At 46.1% G+C, this 11,914-nt stretch overlaps 1 non-coding gene across 1 annotated transcript; it reads left to right on the top strand.

The window, feature by feature from the left end:
- Positions 1–371: 371 nt before the first annotated feature.
- Positions 372–478, top strand: LOC129403796 (U6 spliceosomal RNA). Its single transcript, XR_008629457.1, has one exon. It is a non-coding gene; the product is annotated as a U6 spliceosomal RNA (small nuclear RNA).
- Positions 479–11,914: the final 11,436 nt, after the last annotated feature.

The following is an 11,914-nucleotide window of genomic DNA, read 5'->3' as shown; positions in this document are numbered from 1 at the left end:
CTAGCAAACCAACAACTAAACCCCCCACACTCTCCTTGCAAGAAATTATTCATTTGCTTAAGCTGTGAGGATTAAGCTGTGAGGATCAAGGTGGTCATGTGTAAATTTATGTGAGCAACTGAGCTATGACAAGTCACCCACTCCCCTGAGTGACCACCAGGAGGGGTCACCCAGGGGAGAAAGGAGGTTCTTTGTGAGGAAGTCATCAGAGGTGAGGGGGAACATGTTATGCAGTAATTTCCTCTAAGCACAATGTGTCTTGGTCCTTTGATAACCTGCAAGCCATTATCTACCTTTTTTTTAACTCCTCAAAGAATTGATCTCACCCCATTTTTAAAAAATGGATATTTTATTTAAATGTTTGATGGTTTGTGCTCGCTTCGGCAGCACATATACTAAAATTGGAACGATACAGAGAAGATTAGCATGGCCCCTGCGCAAGGATGACACGCAAATTTGTGAAGCGTTCCATATTTTAAAAATAATAATAATTTTAAAAATAAATAAATGTTTGATGGTTTGTATTTTGGTCACACCCTGCATTGCTCAAGACTTACTCCTGGCTCAGGAATCACTCCTGGTAGGACTCAGGGAACCATTTAGGGTACTGGAGATTGAACCCAGGTTAGCCTTCTGCAAGGCAAGCGTCCTACCCACTGTACTATGGCTCTGGCCTCTGGCCTCACTTCTTGAAAAGACTACTAAGAGTTGCTTCTCCCCTGGTTGCATCCACCTGGTGGACTCCTGACCTTGCTGCATGTGGACAGAACAGGAACTTCCCTCTACTCTTCAGGGCTGGAACAGTGAGCATCAGGCCTCTTGGGACACTAATCCCACATTTTAGCAGCCAGCCAACCTCTCCTCAGCTTCCTGTGTCTTCTGATTGCTCCTGAGTGTCAGCATGGTTGGAGTCCCTTGGACTTCTTTGAGAGGATTCTAAGTCAATGAAAATTGGGTCTTCCAACTTGTTGAATAACAACTCTTCAAATTAACTAAATTATGTAATGTCACCAAACTTCTTGAATATTCCCAGTGAATCTTTTTCTGAACCATACTTTTGAAAGTATTGAATTTGACAAAAATCTCAGAGAGCTAAGCTTTTCTTATATATTCCTTTTAAAAACATATGTCATCTTAAGTATTTTAGTAAAAATATTTCCTTTTTCTTGTGAATGTCATTGTAAAATGTATATTCATAAGAGTATATTGAAGCAAGCAGGAATATATTCTGTTTCGTCTTGTTTTTGTTTGGGGGTCATACCTGGCAGTGCTCAGATTACTTCTGGCTCTGTGCTCTAGGATCACTCCTGCCATATGTCGTGCCAGGGATTGAACCTGGGTGACTGCATATCGGACCATACTAAAGCTATACTACTAGTTTGGTCCCCAAACAGAATATATTCTTTTTTTTTTAATTTATTTTTTTATTAGTGAATCACTGTGAGGGTACAGTTACAGATTCATACATTTTTGTGCTCATGTTTCCCCCATACAAAGTTCGAGAACCCATCCCTTCACCAGTGCCCATTCTCCACCACCAGTAAACCCAGCATCCCTCCCACCCTCCCCAGTCCCGTCTCCCCCAACCCTACACTGCCACTATGGCAGGGTATTCCCTTTTGTTCTCTAAACAGAATATATTCTTAATGCATGTTTACTAGCATATTCTGCAGAACACAGTAAGAAGTTATCAGAAATATATTCATTGACACTATTGCAAAAGAATACTAATCAAAACAAGTCTGGTAGGTTGACAAAATTAATAAATTCAAAGTAAGTAATTTGGTTTGCTGAGTAAATCAGAGGCCCCTTAGAGAATTGGTCTGCTTCTTGGGAGAGAAAATTTGATTTCTCTCTCTAATCATTTGCTTACTATTTGATTCTGAAAAATTCTAGAACTGTAGTTCTCAAACATGAATGTGCATGAAAATCACTGAACAACTTGTTGAAACTGCTGCTTCTTAGCTTACAGCTCCAGAAAATTGTGGTTCAGTATGGGGACAAGGCCTGGGAAACAGCACAGTGAATATAATCCTGAGATTGTTCATGTCCCAGGCTCACTTTGAATATCCACTTTTGGGTGTTGGAAGAAATGGTTAATCGTGAGGGGCCAGAGTGATTGCTCAGCAAGTAGGGCATTTGCCTTGTACGCGGCTGACCCAGGTTCAATCCCTTGCATCCCATATAGTTCTCCAAACAATGCTAGGAGTAATTCTTGAGTTCAGAGCCAGGAGTAACCCCTGAACATTGCCATAATATATAATCCAAAAAGAAAAAAAAAAAGCTAAAGTAGCTTGTGAAGAGCTACTCTGATATTTTGAGGCAGGATTTTTTTCTTTTTCTTTAGAATGCTTTAAAACAGCATCTAACACTAGCACTAATTTAATTAAACATTAAATCACCTGCATCCCATGATTTTAACAAAAATCTTTTTTCTTTTTGCTACTAGCCTTCAGCATGAGGGCATACTCTTCAGATTGTCACAACATATCTACTTATTTGTAGTCTACCTTTCAAGTCTACTACCATGTAAGAAATATTTCCACTGTGCTACAAACACATTGTCAGTATCATTTCAAATGAATGGTTAATTTGGCATAAATAGTTCTGCTCTCATTAGTTCCCTAATATTTTAAGTTTTCGGTGTGATAATTTCCAAACTCTTAGCAGCAATGAACATCTTCAAATATCTTCAACAATAGCAAACAGGCATTTTGTTTTATTGTTGGTGTTTATTTCTGCTGAATAATTTCTCGAGAAGACCATTTCAAACTGGAAGATAGGGGCATGGTAGGTCTCTGTGGTAACTCCTTGCAGTGAAGTGGAATAGAATAAGATCCAAAGGCCATCACTAATATTACAGAAAACTCAAATATTGCAAACTTCCATTAAGTCATTCTCCTGGAGCTCAAGGAATGAGGATCACAGGTAGTTTTAGGAGTCACTTTCAGGTCAGTCATTGAAGAAATTAAACTTCTTACAGAATCATTATCTTAGTGTGCCCTGGATCAGGAAGGCCTGAGACACTGTAGGTACCAAATGTGTTCTAGTAGTTGATGCATAATAAAGATACATCATTTAGCTCATTAAGAGCCTGGCATCATTGAATTGCTTCATTAACACTCATTGCCACACCACCCAACGCGTCTAGGTAATATCCAGAGGTATCCCATCAAGTCCCAAGACCTTGGGAAGGTAGAACCAGCTCCACCAATTCCCATCCTCCACTCGTTCCTGTTGTTTTGCCAGGGGAATATCCAAGTGGAGTCCTGAATATAATGAAGACCATCAGTCAAGTCTTTTACTTCCTATCTAGCATCCATGTCATGTGCTCAGGAACCAGGGAAAACCAGATGAGACATCCAATTTCTTTCTGGATATATAACATAAGGAGGTTATTTTGGTTTTGCTTCCATGAAAAGAGAATGCATTCTGGACACCGTAGTAGATGATCAACAAATGGTTGTTGATGCGTGAGTCAATAGACTCACCTCATAGATTCTCCTTGCTGCTCTCTATAGGGGGCACTCTCTTAACAGCCTCGACTGATCCCAACACGGAGGACAAAGGCGGCTGTCTCCATCTGGGCAATGCTGACCTTGGCTTCACTTATCTCCTGAATCTGACCTCTTAGAAACTGTCAACAACACTCACTCTCAACTGGTTTTTTGAGCCTGACAAAAGGTACACAGATGAGTCCATCAAAGAACAGCGGCTATGCGCAATATGTTAACTGTTGACCACTCTAGCAGCTACGGCGTTGGCCTAGTGTAAAGCATCATGGGATCGTCCTTGGCCCAGAAACCAGAGTCCTGGTTCTTCCTCCTCTTGTGTTTTTTCTGTCTCTCTCCAGCCTGCTAGAGCTTTCCTCCACGGCTGTCTACGCAGCCTCTCTCTGCAGTTCTCCTCCTCCTGAGATGAGGCTACTCCACCGCAAATTTGGAACCAGGATACTGTGCCTTTCCTTTGATTCTGCCTCCTCCTTCCAGCTCTAGGCTCAAACAGCTTTGAGTCCCAAATGAGACACCTCAAGTCACCCCCCACCCCCCGCCCGCCCCTGCTCCCAACTCTTACTTCAAGAATCCATGAATAGCAGAACTTCAGTCTCTGAATCAGAAATTCAGGTAGAGGCCAAAGCAAGGGTGCCACCTGTACCCCCAGCCCCATCCCTGTGTCCTGCCTTCCCTTGTCCTTGCTGGAATTCAAATCTCAGGTGAAAAGTAGCTAGGAGAGCTTCTTGCTCCTGCCCAGCTGTCAGGAGATGAGCTGGAGAGGGTGGCCTCCATCCAGTTGGCCCAGGTGGAGGCCCAGACAATCAGACACCTCCTAGTTCCCACGCTCAGGCAGCAGGCCTGAAGCAGAACTGGTTTCATAATCTCACCTCTGCCAGTGCTTTTTGCATAATGATCTGCCATTTGGTTCCCACATCACAATCATAGTATTTATCTATGCAAAACAGCAGCTCATTAAAAAAAAAAAAAGGGCAGCAAAAGAAACACACCACCATTGGCTCAACCCCTCATTAGAGTATAATGCACAGGCCTGGCCGCACCCAGGGAGGAAGCAGAACCAGACTGGTTGGGGTTTAGGCTCCTAGGCCTCTCAGAAGAGAGGTGCACCTCCAATGAGCTCTGTCCCACCCTCACCTCCCTCGGTACCCTGCAGTGAGCTGTTCTGCTCCCCAAATCTGAGCAGTAGGAGGTGACAGGAAGCCCTTAGGGGCGGAGACACAGGCCCATCTGGGGGATCCCCTCTGCTAAGGGAGACCTTCTCCCCTGCACAGTTATGTCTGTTTAACCCCTTCCTACTGTCCTCAGCGCGGTTGTACGATGGTGTTTGCTGCCTGTTTGCTGGTTTTTTACCTTTGTTTCTCTCTCTCTCTTTTTTTTTTTTTTTGCAGGGGAGGGGTGGGTGGCTAAGGGAGGCAGGCTGGGACTGAACCCAGGGTCTCACAGATGCAAGGCATATGCTCTCCTGCTGAGCTTCACTCCCCCAGCCCTTGCCTTTGTTCCTTGCTGGAATGAAAGCTGCATGAAAACAAGAGTTCAGTCCCCATTCCTCAGGACCCAAACCAGAGCCCGCTGAGTCCTCCCAAGAAATGTCTGAAGTTGCTGCTTTCAGTTTTGACTTCATGGCAGTGAAATCCGTGCGTGTTCCTTTCCTAAGCCTTCCCTCACATCCTCACGAGAAGGCTACCACCCGCTTTTGTTTCCTGGAACAATCCTTTCGATCCTTAATGCCTGGGTCTTAGGAAAAAATAGCCAAAATGCCTTGTTTTGAACATAATGCTTGTGCTTTCTGTCCAAACGATTGTCTAGACGATTTTAATATAATGTGCAATCCTTGAGATATACAGAAAGGAAAATAAAAATAAAACACCCTTATATTCACTAAGAACCCTTCCCCCCCCAAGCCTTTTTATTTGTTTGTTTTTACTTGGGGGAGGATGGGGAGTATTTATTTTTATTTTTCCCCTTCCCTCTCCTTTGTCGTGGCTGTCGTTTCTGCAGTGACCAAGCTTTAGTGCCTGTACTCTTGGTTTCAAGACTTTTAGTTCTAGCGCTCACCAGGGATAACATATCTTCCGTGTGCTACTTACACATACATTGTTGCAGCTTCTGGGATCCTAAACAGTGAGCTGCATGGCTCTTTGGTATGTGGAGTGGTGCCAGGAACTGAGCTCTCACCCTCATATTAGCCCATGATAAGTCACTGTATCAATGACTTATCCCCCAAGTCCCCACAGCATTTCTGTTACCACAAAACTCCCAACCTGTCCTGACCTCGTTCTCCGTAAACCCGGCCCCCCCTCCACTTCCTTCTCTTTGGAAAAACACAGATATCAAAGTTAGTGCCCAACTGAATTATTCACAGTCAATGCATATATTGACACATACGCTGGCCGATTGCCATCAGATAAAAGAAAACTCTATTTTAAACACCATTTTTCTCCTAAAGCCGTTTTCTCCCTTCTTGTTTAAGGATTGGGGTAGAACGTGGGCAGGGCAGGACACCAGGTGTCCTGCAAAGCGGGGTCAGACCTGCATTCCCAGCCAAGGACTCCACCCGCGTGCCGCACCTGCTCTGCGCCCCAGTTTCCCTATCTGTCAAATGGCGATAATAATACCTGTCTCTTCCCCACTTCTCAGAGTGTGCAGATGAGCAAGATAAATGTCAAGTGTGGGGAGCATCAAGGAAGAAGGTAGGAGATAACCCAACGGGGAGGTAATGCACTGAGCCTTAGCACACACCGAGGCTGATTTCTCACGGCTGAGAAGGGCCTTCTGAGCTCTCTTGCCTGCCCATTTCCGGACACCCGCACCAGTACCTGCATGCCACCCGGGCAGCACTCTCCTCTCCACGGGGATCCCCCACCCCACCCCCATAATGCTGCAGGACCCTGGCACTATGCCATGAGACAGCATCACCCTCTGGCCATGGGGCTTGTTTCATCAACAGAGTCAGCGCTTTCTCACCATCAGGCCTCAGGTTCTCTCCTGCCACCCCTTCTGTCTTGCTGTGAACGAGTCATGCCACCTCAGCGGCTAATCCTCGGGGCCGGGGCACTGCCTGCTACTCTGTGAAAGAATGGCAGGAGGAAGGGGTGGCCTGTTCATAAAAGGTCTGGGCAGTTCACACCCTGGCAGTCTTTTGTGAAGTCCTCGAGACGGCTGATACACAGGCCAGAGGCATCTACTCCCTGAGCCCAGGACCCAAAGGAAGAAAGAAATCAGAAAGCCCCGAAGTCACTGTCAAAGTAGCACTGTAGCACTATAGTCCCATCGTTCATCAATTTGCTTGAGTGGGCACCAGTAACGTCTCCATTGTGAGACTTGTTGTTACTGCTTTTGGCATATCAAATATGCCACGGGTAGCTTACCAGGCTCTGCCGTGTGGACGGGATACTCTAGGTAGCTTGCCGGGCTCTCCGAGAGGGACGGAGGAATCAAACCCGGGTCGGCCGTGTGCAAGGCAATAGCCCTACCCGCTGTGCTGTCGCTCCAGCCATCGTCCAAGTAAAAAAACGTAAAAGTTTGATCATTCCCTTCTATCCCCACACTCCAGGGGCGCTTCCAGGGCTTGGGTTCACCCATGAAGAGAAGCAGACGGCTAGACCTGGAGGCAAATGGAGGCATGGGGAACAAGAGAACCAGCCAGGAAAGGCCATCAGCAGGTTTGCTTGAGCTCCCACCTCTTGAGCAACCAGTGGCGGCCAAACTGCAATGAGGTACGGTGTCCAGATGGCACCAGAAAGTGGCAAGCTGGTAGGTAAAAGAGTTCACTCGCTCAGATGTTATCTATGGTGGAGAAGACATCGCCGTCATCGGAAAATATGCCCCCATGTGCTCCGTGCTCAGGGCACTCAAGCGAGAGGTGATCAAGAAACTGATGTCACAGGCTAAAGCGGGTCTGGGGCAGCAGCCTGGGATTTCCAGCCTTGGCTCACGAGGGTTGGCCTCAAGTTCCAGCTACCTGTGCCTTAGCTGGTCTTTAAAGTAGCCCTTGAGGCTGACCATGCCTCAACTGAAATCTCAGATGGGGCGGGGGGCGGGGGCGGCGGGTGGATTAAAAAGCTGGCTACAGGTGAGAAAGGCTAATTGGAGAGCCAGAAGCTAAGAACACTGACCCAGGATGTCCGGATGTGAGAGAGAAACTGGAATGCAGGAGGGCCACGGTGGGCAGCCTTCCTGGGAGAGAAGAAGAAGCCATCAAGGACCAGGAACAGCCACTGAGCTGCTCAGCCACATGGTCTATGTGACCTTAGGCACATTGTATCATCTCTCTGGGCCTCAGTGTTCACGTTTGTAACCCCATGAAATTGTGTTGGATTACCTCTAGAGTCTCAGCACAGTAGCAAAAGCCCAGGACAAGCTGACCCTGGGAGATCCGTCCAGGGCCCCTGAGCAGACAGTCTCCGACATCTCCGACAAGCACCCGAATGGAGGGAGCAGCGGGATGAGCCATCAGGCTTCACTCTCGCCAGCATGTGGCTGTCCACAGCCATGCACAGCGTCCTGACCTCAGTGCCCTGGCGGTCAGAGGACCAGCCAGTGGGCCCCGGGTTGGGCAATCAGTTCTGGGTCTAGTGCTTCTGCTGGTGTGTGACTACAGACAGAGCAGTTCTCTCCTGCCTTGCCCGCTTCCTCATCTCTGCTCCTCTCTGCCTCCTCCCTGCCCCAGGAGGAAGTGTGAGAATTCACTGAGTAATGTCCAGTGAACCGCGCTTGCAAGGGGAGACGAATGGCACATAAGAGAAGATGATGGTGATTGTTGTGACAGCTGCTTGAGTCCCTGAATTGCTCCCCAGCCCTTGGCTTGCCGCTTCGGGGAAACTAACCTGTGAGTCACCACGGCTGTCTTGTTCTCAAGGTCGGCTGGGAGAAGCCCCGTGGGCATCGTGCTCCAGTCTAACCTCATGGCCGAATGACAAAACAGCAGAGAATTAGGCTGAGAAAATACCATGCCACAATTTTCCTCACACCTGATTCCACTTTGCTTTTTTACCCACTGCACTGTAGGTCCAGAAGTGTAGGGATATCTGGGCCGCCGTGTGGCATAAGGACAGAGGGACCGTTCACCAGCATTTCACTGACCCTCAATAAACACGTGTTCATTAGATGAGTGAATGAATAAATGGCACAAACTGTTCGGTTTGGGTAAACGGAAGGAAACTAATTTTTTTTTCCCTTTTGTTTCTGCTTTGCTTTGGTTTTGGAGCCACACCCTAAGATACGCAGGGCCTACTTCTGACTCTGTGTCCAGACGGTTACTCCCCAGCAGTGCTCTGGGAAACTGCAGCAATCGAACCTGAGCCTCCTACCTGCAAAGTATGCCACTGAGCTATCTCTCCAGCCCCAGGAAACTAACACTTTTAATTGCCCACTTGTGCTAAGAGCATTCTATAATCTTAATTTGTTTATTTCTCTTACAGCCCTGTGAGTTTTTCTCCTTTTTATGGCTGGACAAATTGGCACAAGCATTAAGTAGTTCACCAAAGTCTCACTCTAGGTAAAGGGAGACTCAGAGTTTGAAGCCCCAGGACTGTCTGGCGAGATTCCAGTCACACTACTTTAAACAGGTATGGGAAGGAGGCAATCCTTTTGAACCAAGAGACACTGAAACACCTTCTTTAGCAGGTGTTTCAACTGGACCAGCCAAACAAGCAGGAAACAGACTGAGACTACCCTTAATCCTGAAGGACTTGGTATGCTTTGTCATGGGTTGACAAGTGCAGGTGCCACACCAACGGGACAGAAACGTTTAAGAGTTAGATCAGAGGCTGCAGGTTCTCAGTGACAAAGAGAAACCCTCCCAGAACATACATAGGTCCCAAATGCCCACTCTAAAGACTGCCTCCCAGCTCATGGACACACACTGCCCCTTTCACCAGTGAAACACTTGCGTTCCTAGAGGTGGATAAATACGACAGACAAGAATACGAATAACTGGGGCTGAGTCATAGTACAGCGGATAGGGTGGTTTTGCCTTGCACGCGACTGACCTAGGTTTGATCCCCGGTTCCCATGAGGTCCCCTGAGTGCTACCAGGAGTAATTCCTGAGCACAGAGCCAGGAGTCAGCCCTGAAAACCACTGGGTGTGGCCCAAAAGCAAAAAAAAAAAAATTCTGGGCAATATGAATTACTTCAAGACCATGAAGGCTTTCATAGTATATGTGTATAGTTCTAGAAGTCTCCCTCCTCTCCCAGATTGACCCAGGCTCAGCCCCTTCATTCCTGAGCTTTGTTGACCTCCATCAGCTCTTTGATATTGGAACAATGCACCATGATCTGATATCAGAAGGAACTTGTGCTTTTATGACTTGTTTGAGGGAGCCGTCTGTAGAAAGGCTCAGGAGGAGACGCACATATTTACTCGGGCCTGTGGCTCTTGTAAGGGAATTCTGGGCGGTTGAGAGGCATTCCAGCTCAAAGTCTCTCCTAAGGAGGGGCGACTTTTCTCACTGGAGGCCAGTAACTGCCTGATAACGGCCATTTGGCCACCTGCTCAAGGCTCGCTTGACTGTTGCCAAGAGCAGAGTGGTGGGATTGGGCAATTTTCATAGAATACCTCTTGTTCTTTCCAAAGATCACCTTAGTCGGCTCTTCCAAAGAACCGTATGGATTAGGAAACTCTGACCAGACCTTTGCTCACCAACAAGGCCCACAGGATAATTCCACGGATCAGGGAACCCAGGACCAAAGGCTCATTCTGCAGCTTAGGACACCCTGCCAATACACACGACTTGAGTTTACTAGGGCTGCCATAATAAAACAAATCAGAATTAAGCATATTTATCTAGTTACTCAGGCCTGTAGCATTTGTAAAGGACTCATTAGTATCTGACAATAATCTGGGAGGAGCAAACAACAGCATTATATTTTCTCACAGTTCCAGAAACTAGAAGTCCAAGATCAAGGTTTCTTCTGAAGCCTCTTGTCTTGGTTTGTAGATGGCTTTCTTCTTGTTGTGCCTCACATGACCTTTCCTCAGTGTGTGCCCCATCTCTGTATCTGAATTCTCTTTTCTGAGATGGATACCTGTCATATTCTGTTAAGAGTGACTTGATGCCCTCATTTTTACATATCTACTCCCTATGAACTCTCTCTCTCTCTCTCTCTCTCTTTCTATCTATCTCTCAATGTAGCTGTTATAAAGTAGTAGGGATTAGGAATTTGCCATAGAAATTTGAACACAATGCAGCCCATAATACTTGCCCTGGCTAAATCAGGTCTTCAGGCTGTGCCCCTTTTTTTTTTTCTGCACTTGAAACCCATTTCCTGGTCTAGGGGCTTTCTGAGGAAGACAAGACGGTCATAGGCCTTCAGTAAGACCATGGTAAGGAATGTCAAGGACAGAGCAGGAAGCAAGGAAGAGCTTTTAGGTTATAATTTATGCACTTCGGGTGAATTGAGGCCTCTGCCAGTTAAATAAAGCAGATACATTTCTGTCTCTGTAAAATGTCTTATGTTGGTCCCCCCAGGCCTAGAGGATGAAGAATTGAGTTAATCATACTATTCTGTTTATGGCAACACCATCCCCACTACATTCTCTTCATCCCCAAAGTCACTCCACTCAGGCATCTCTAGATATCCTTTGATATGTATATATTCTTATGAATATATATGGTATTATTTTGCGGGGAGTTATGTTTTTAATTTATATATGGTATGCTCCAAAGAACATTTGGTTTCCTGCCCTTTTTTCTCCAACTCTAAGATAATTGTCATATTTGGGTATGTGCATATAGTTCCCAGCCTCTAAGATCTATAAACAGTCTAAAGTTTGTAACTGCTACAGCTCATTTATCCATTGAAGCAACTAGGAAGCCACAAACAAGTAGGAAGTGAAGATCCTCATGGCCTGTGTAAGGCTCTCTCTAAGGGAGACAGGGAGGAGGTGGTCTGTAGCCCTGAGCCATGCCACACTGCGGTCTAGGAGAGTTGGACCCCACAGATTTGCTTCTCTTGAAACAGTGCTCTTCACTTTATCAGCTTTAAACAAAAGTACTACCCTGGGACATCTGAGTTCAACTCAGCTCGGCCAGACTGGCCATGGGTTTTATCTCAGGCACATCACATGTTTCAATCTCAAAGTCCTCTTCCAACAAATAAATACTCTAGATAAAGTCAGCTCCAGAGCTGCCTTATACCCAGCAGAAATGCCTCTGAGGGGCTGAGCAGTGTAATTGAGATCCACCTGCTTAATCCCAACTCCTAGTTTTGGAATCTTAGTAAATGATAAGTGTCCTCACCTTTAATTTGGGACTGCATATGTAATTGTGGTGTCCTGACAATTAGATGAAATGCTGTACATAAAGTATTGGACATTTTGAGGTAGTCAAGCAAATCAATAATTTTATTTTTCTTCCTAGTCCACATTTCTTTCCCTGTGATTTTCTTTATTCAATTGAAA

The sequence above is a fragment of the Sorex araneus genome, chromosome 3 (genome assembly GCF_027595985.1).
Source record: "Sorex araneus isolate mSorAra2 chromosome 3, mSorAra2.pri, whole genome shotgun sequence".
In the NCBI taxonomy this organism is placed as follows: Eukaryota; Metazoa; Chordata; class Mammalia; order Eulipotyphla; family Soricidae; genus Sorex; species Sorex araneus.
Note: the sequence above shows the minus strand (reverse complement) of the source record. Positions and strands in the feature narration are given on the sequence as shown.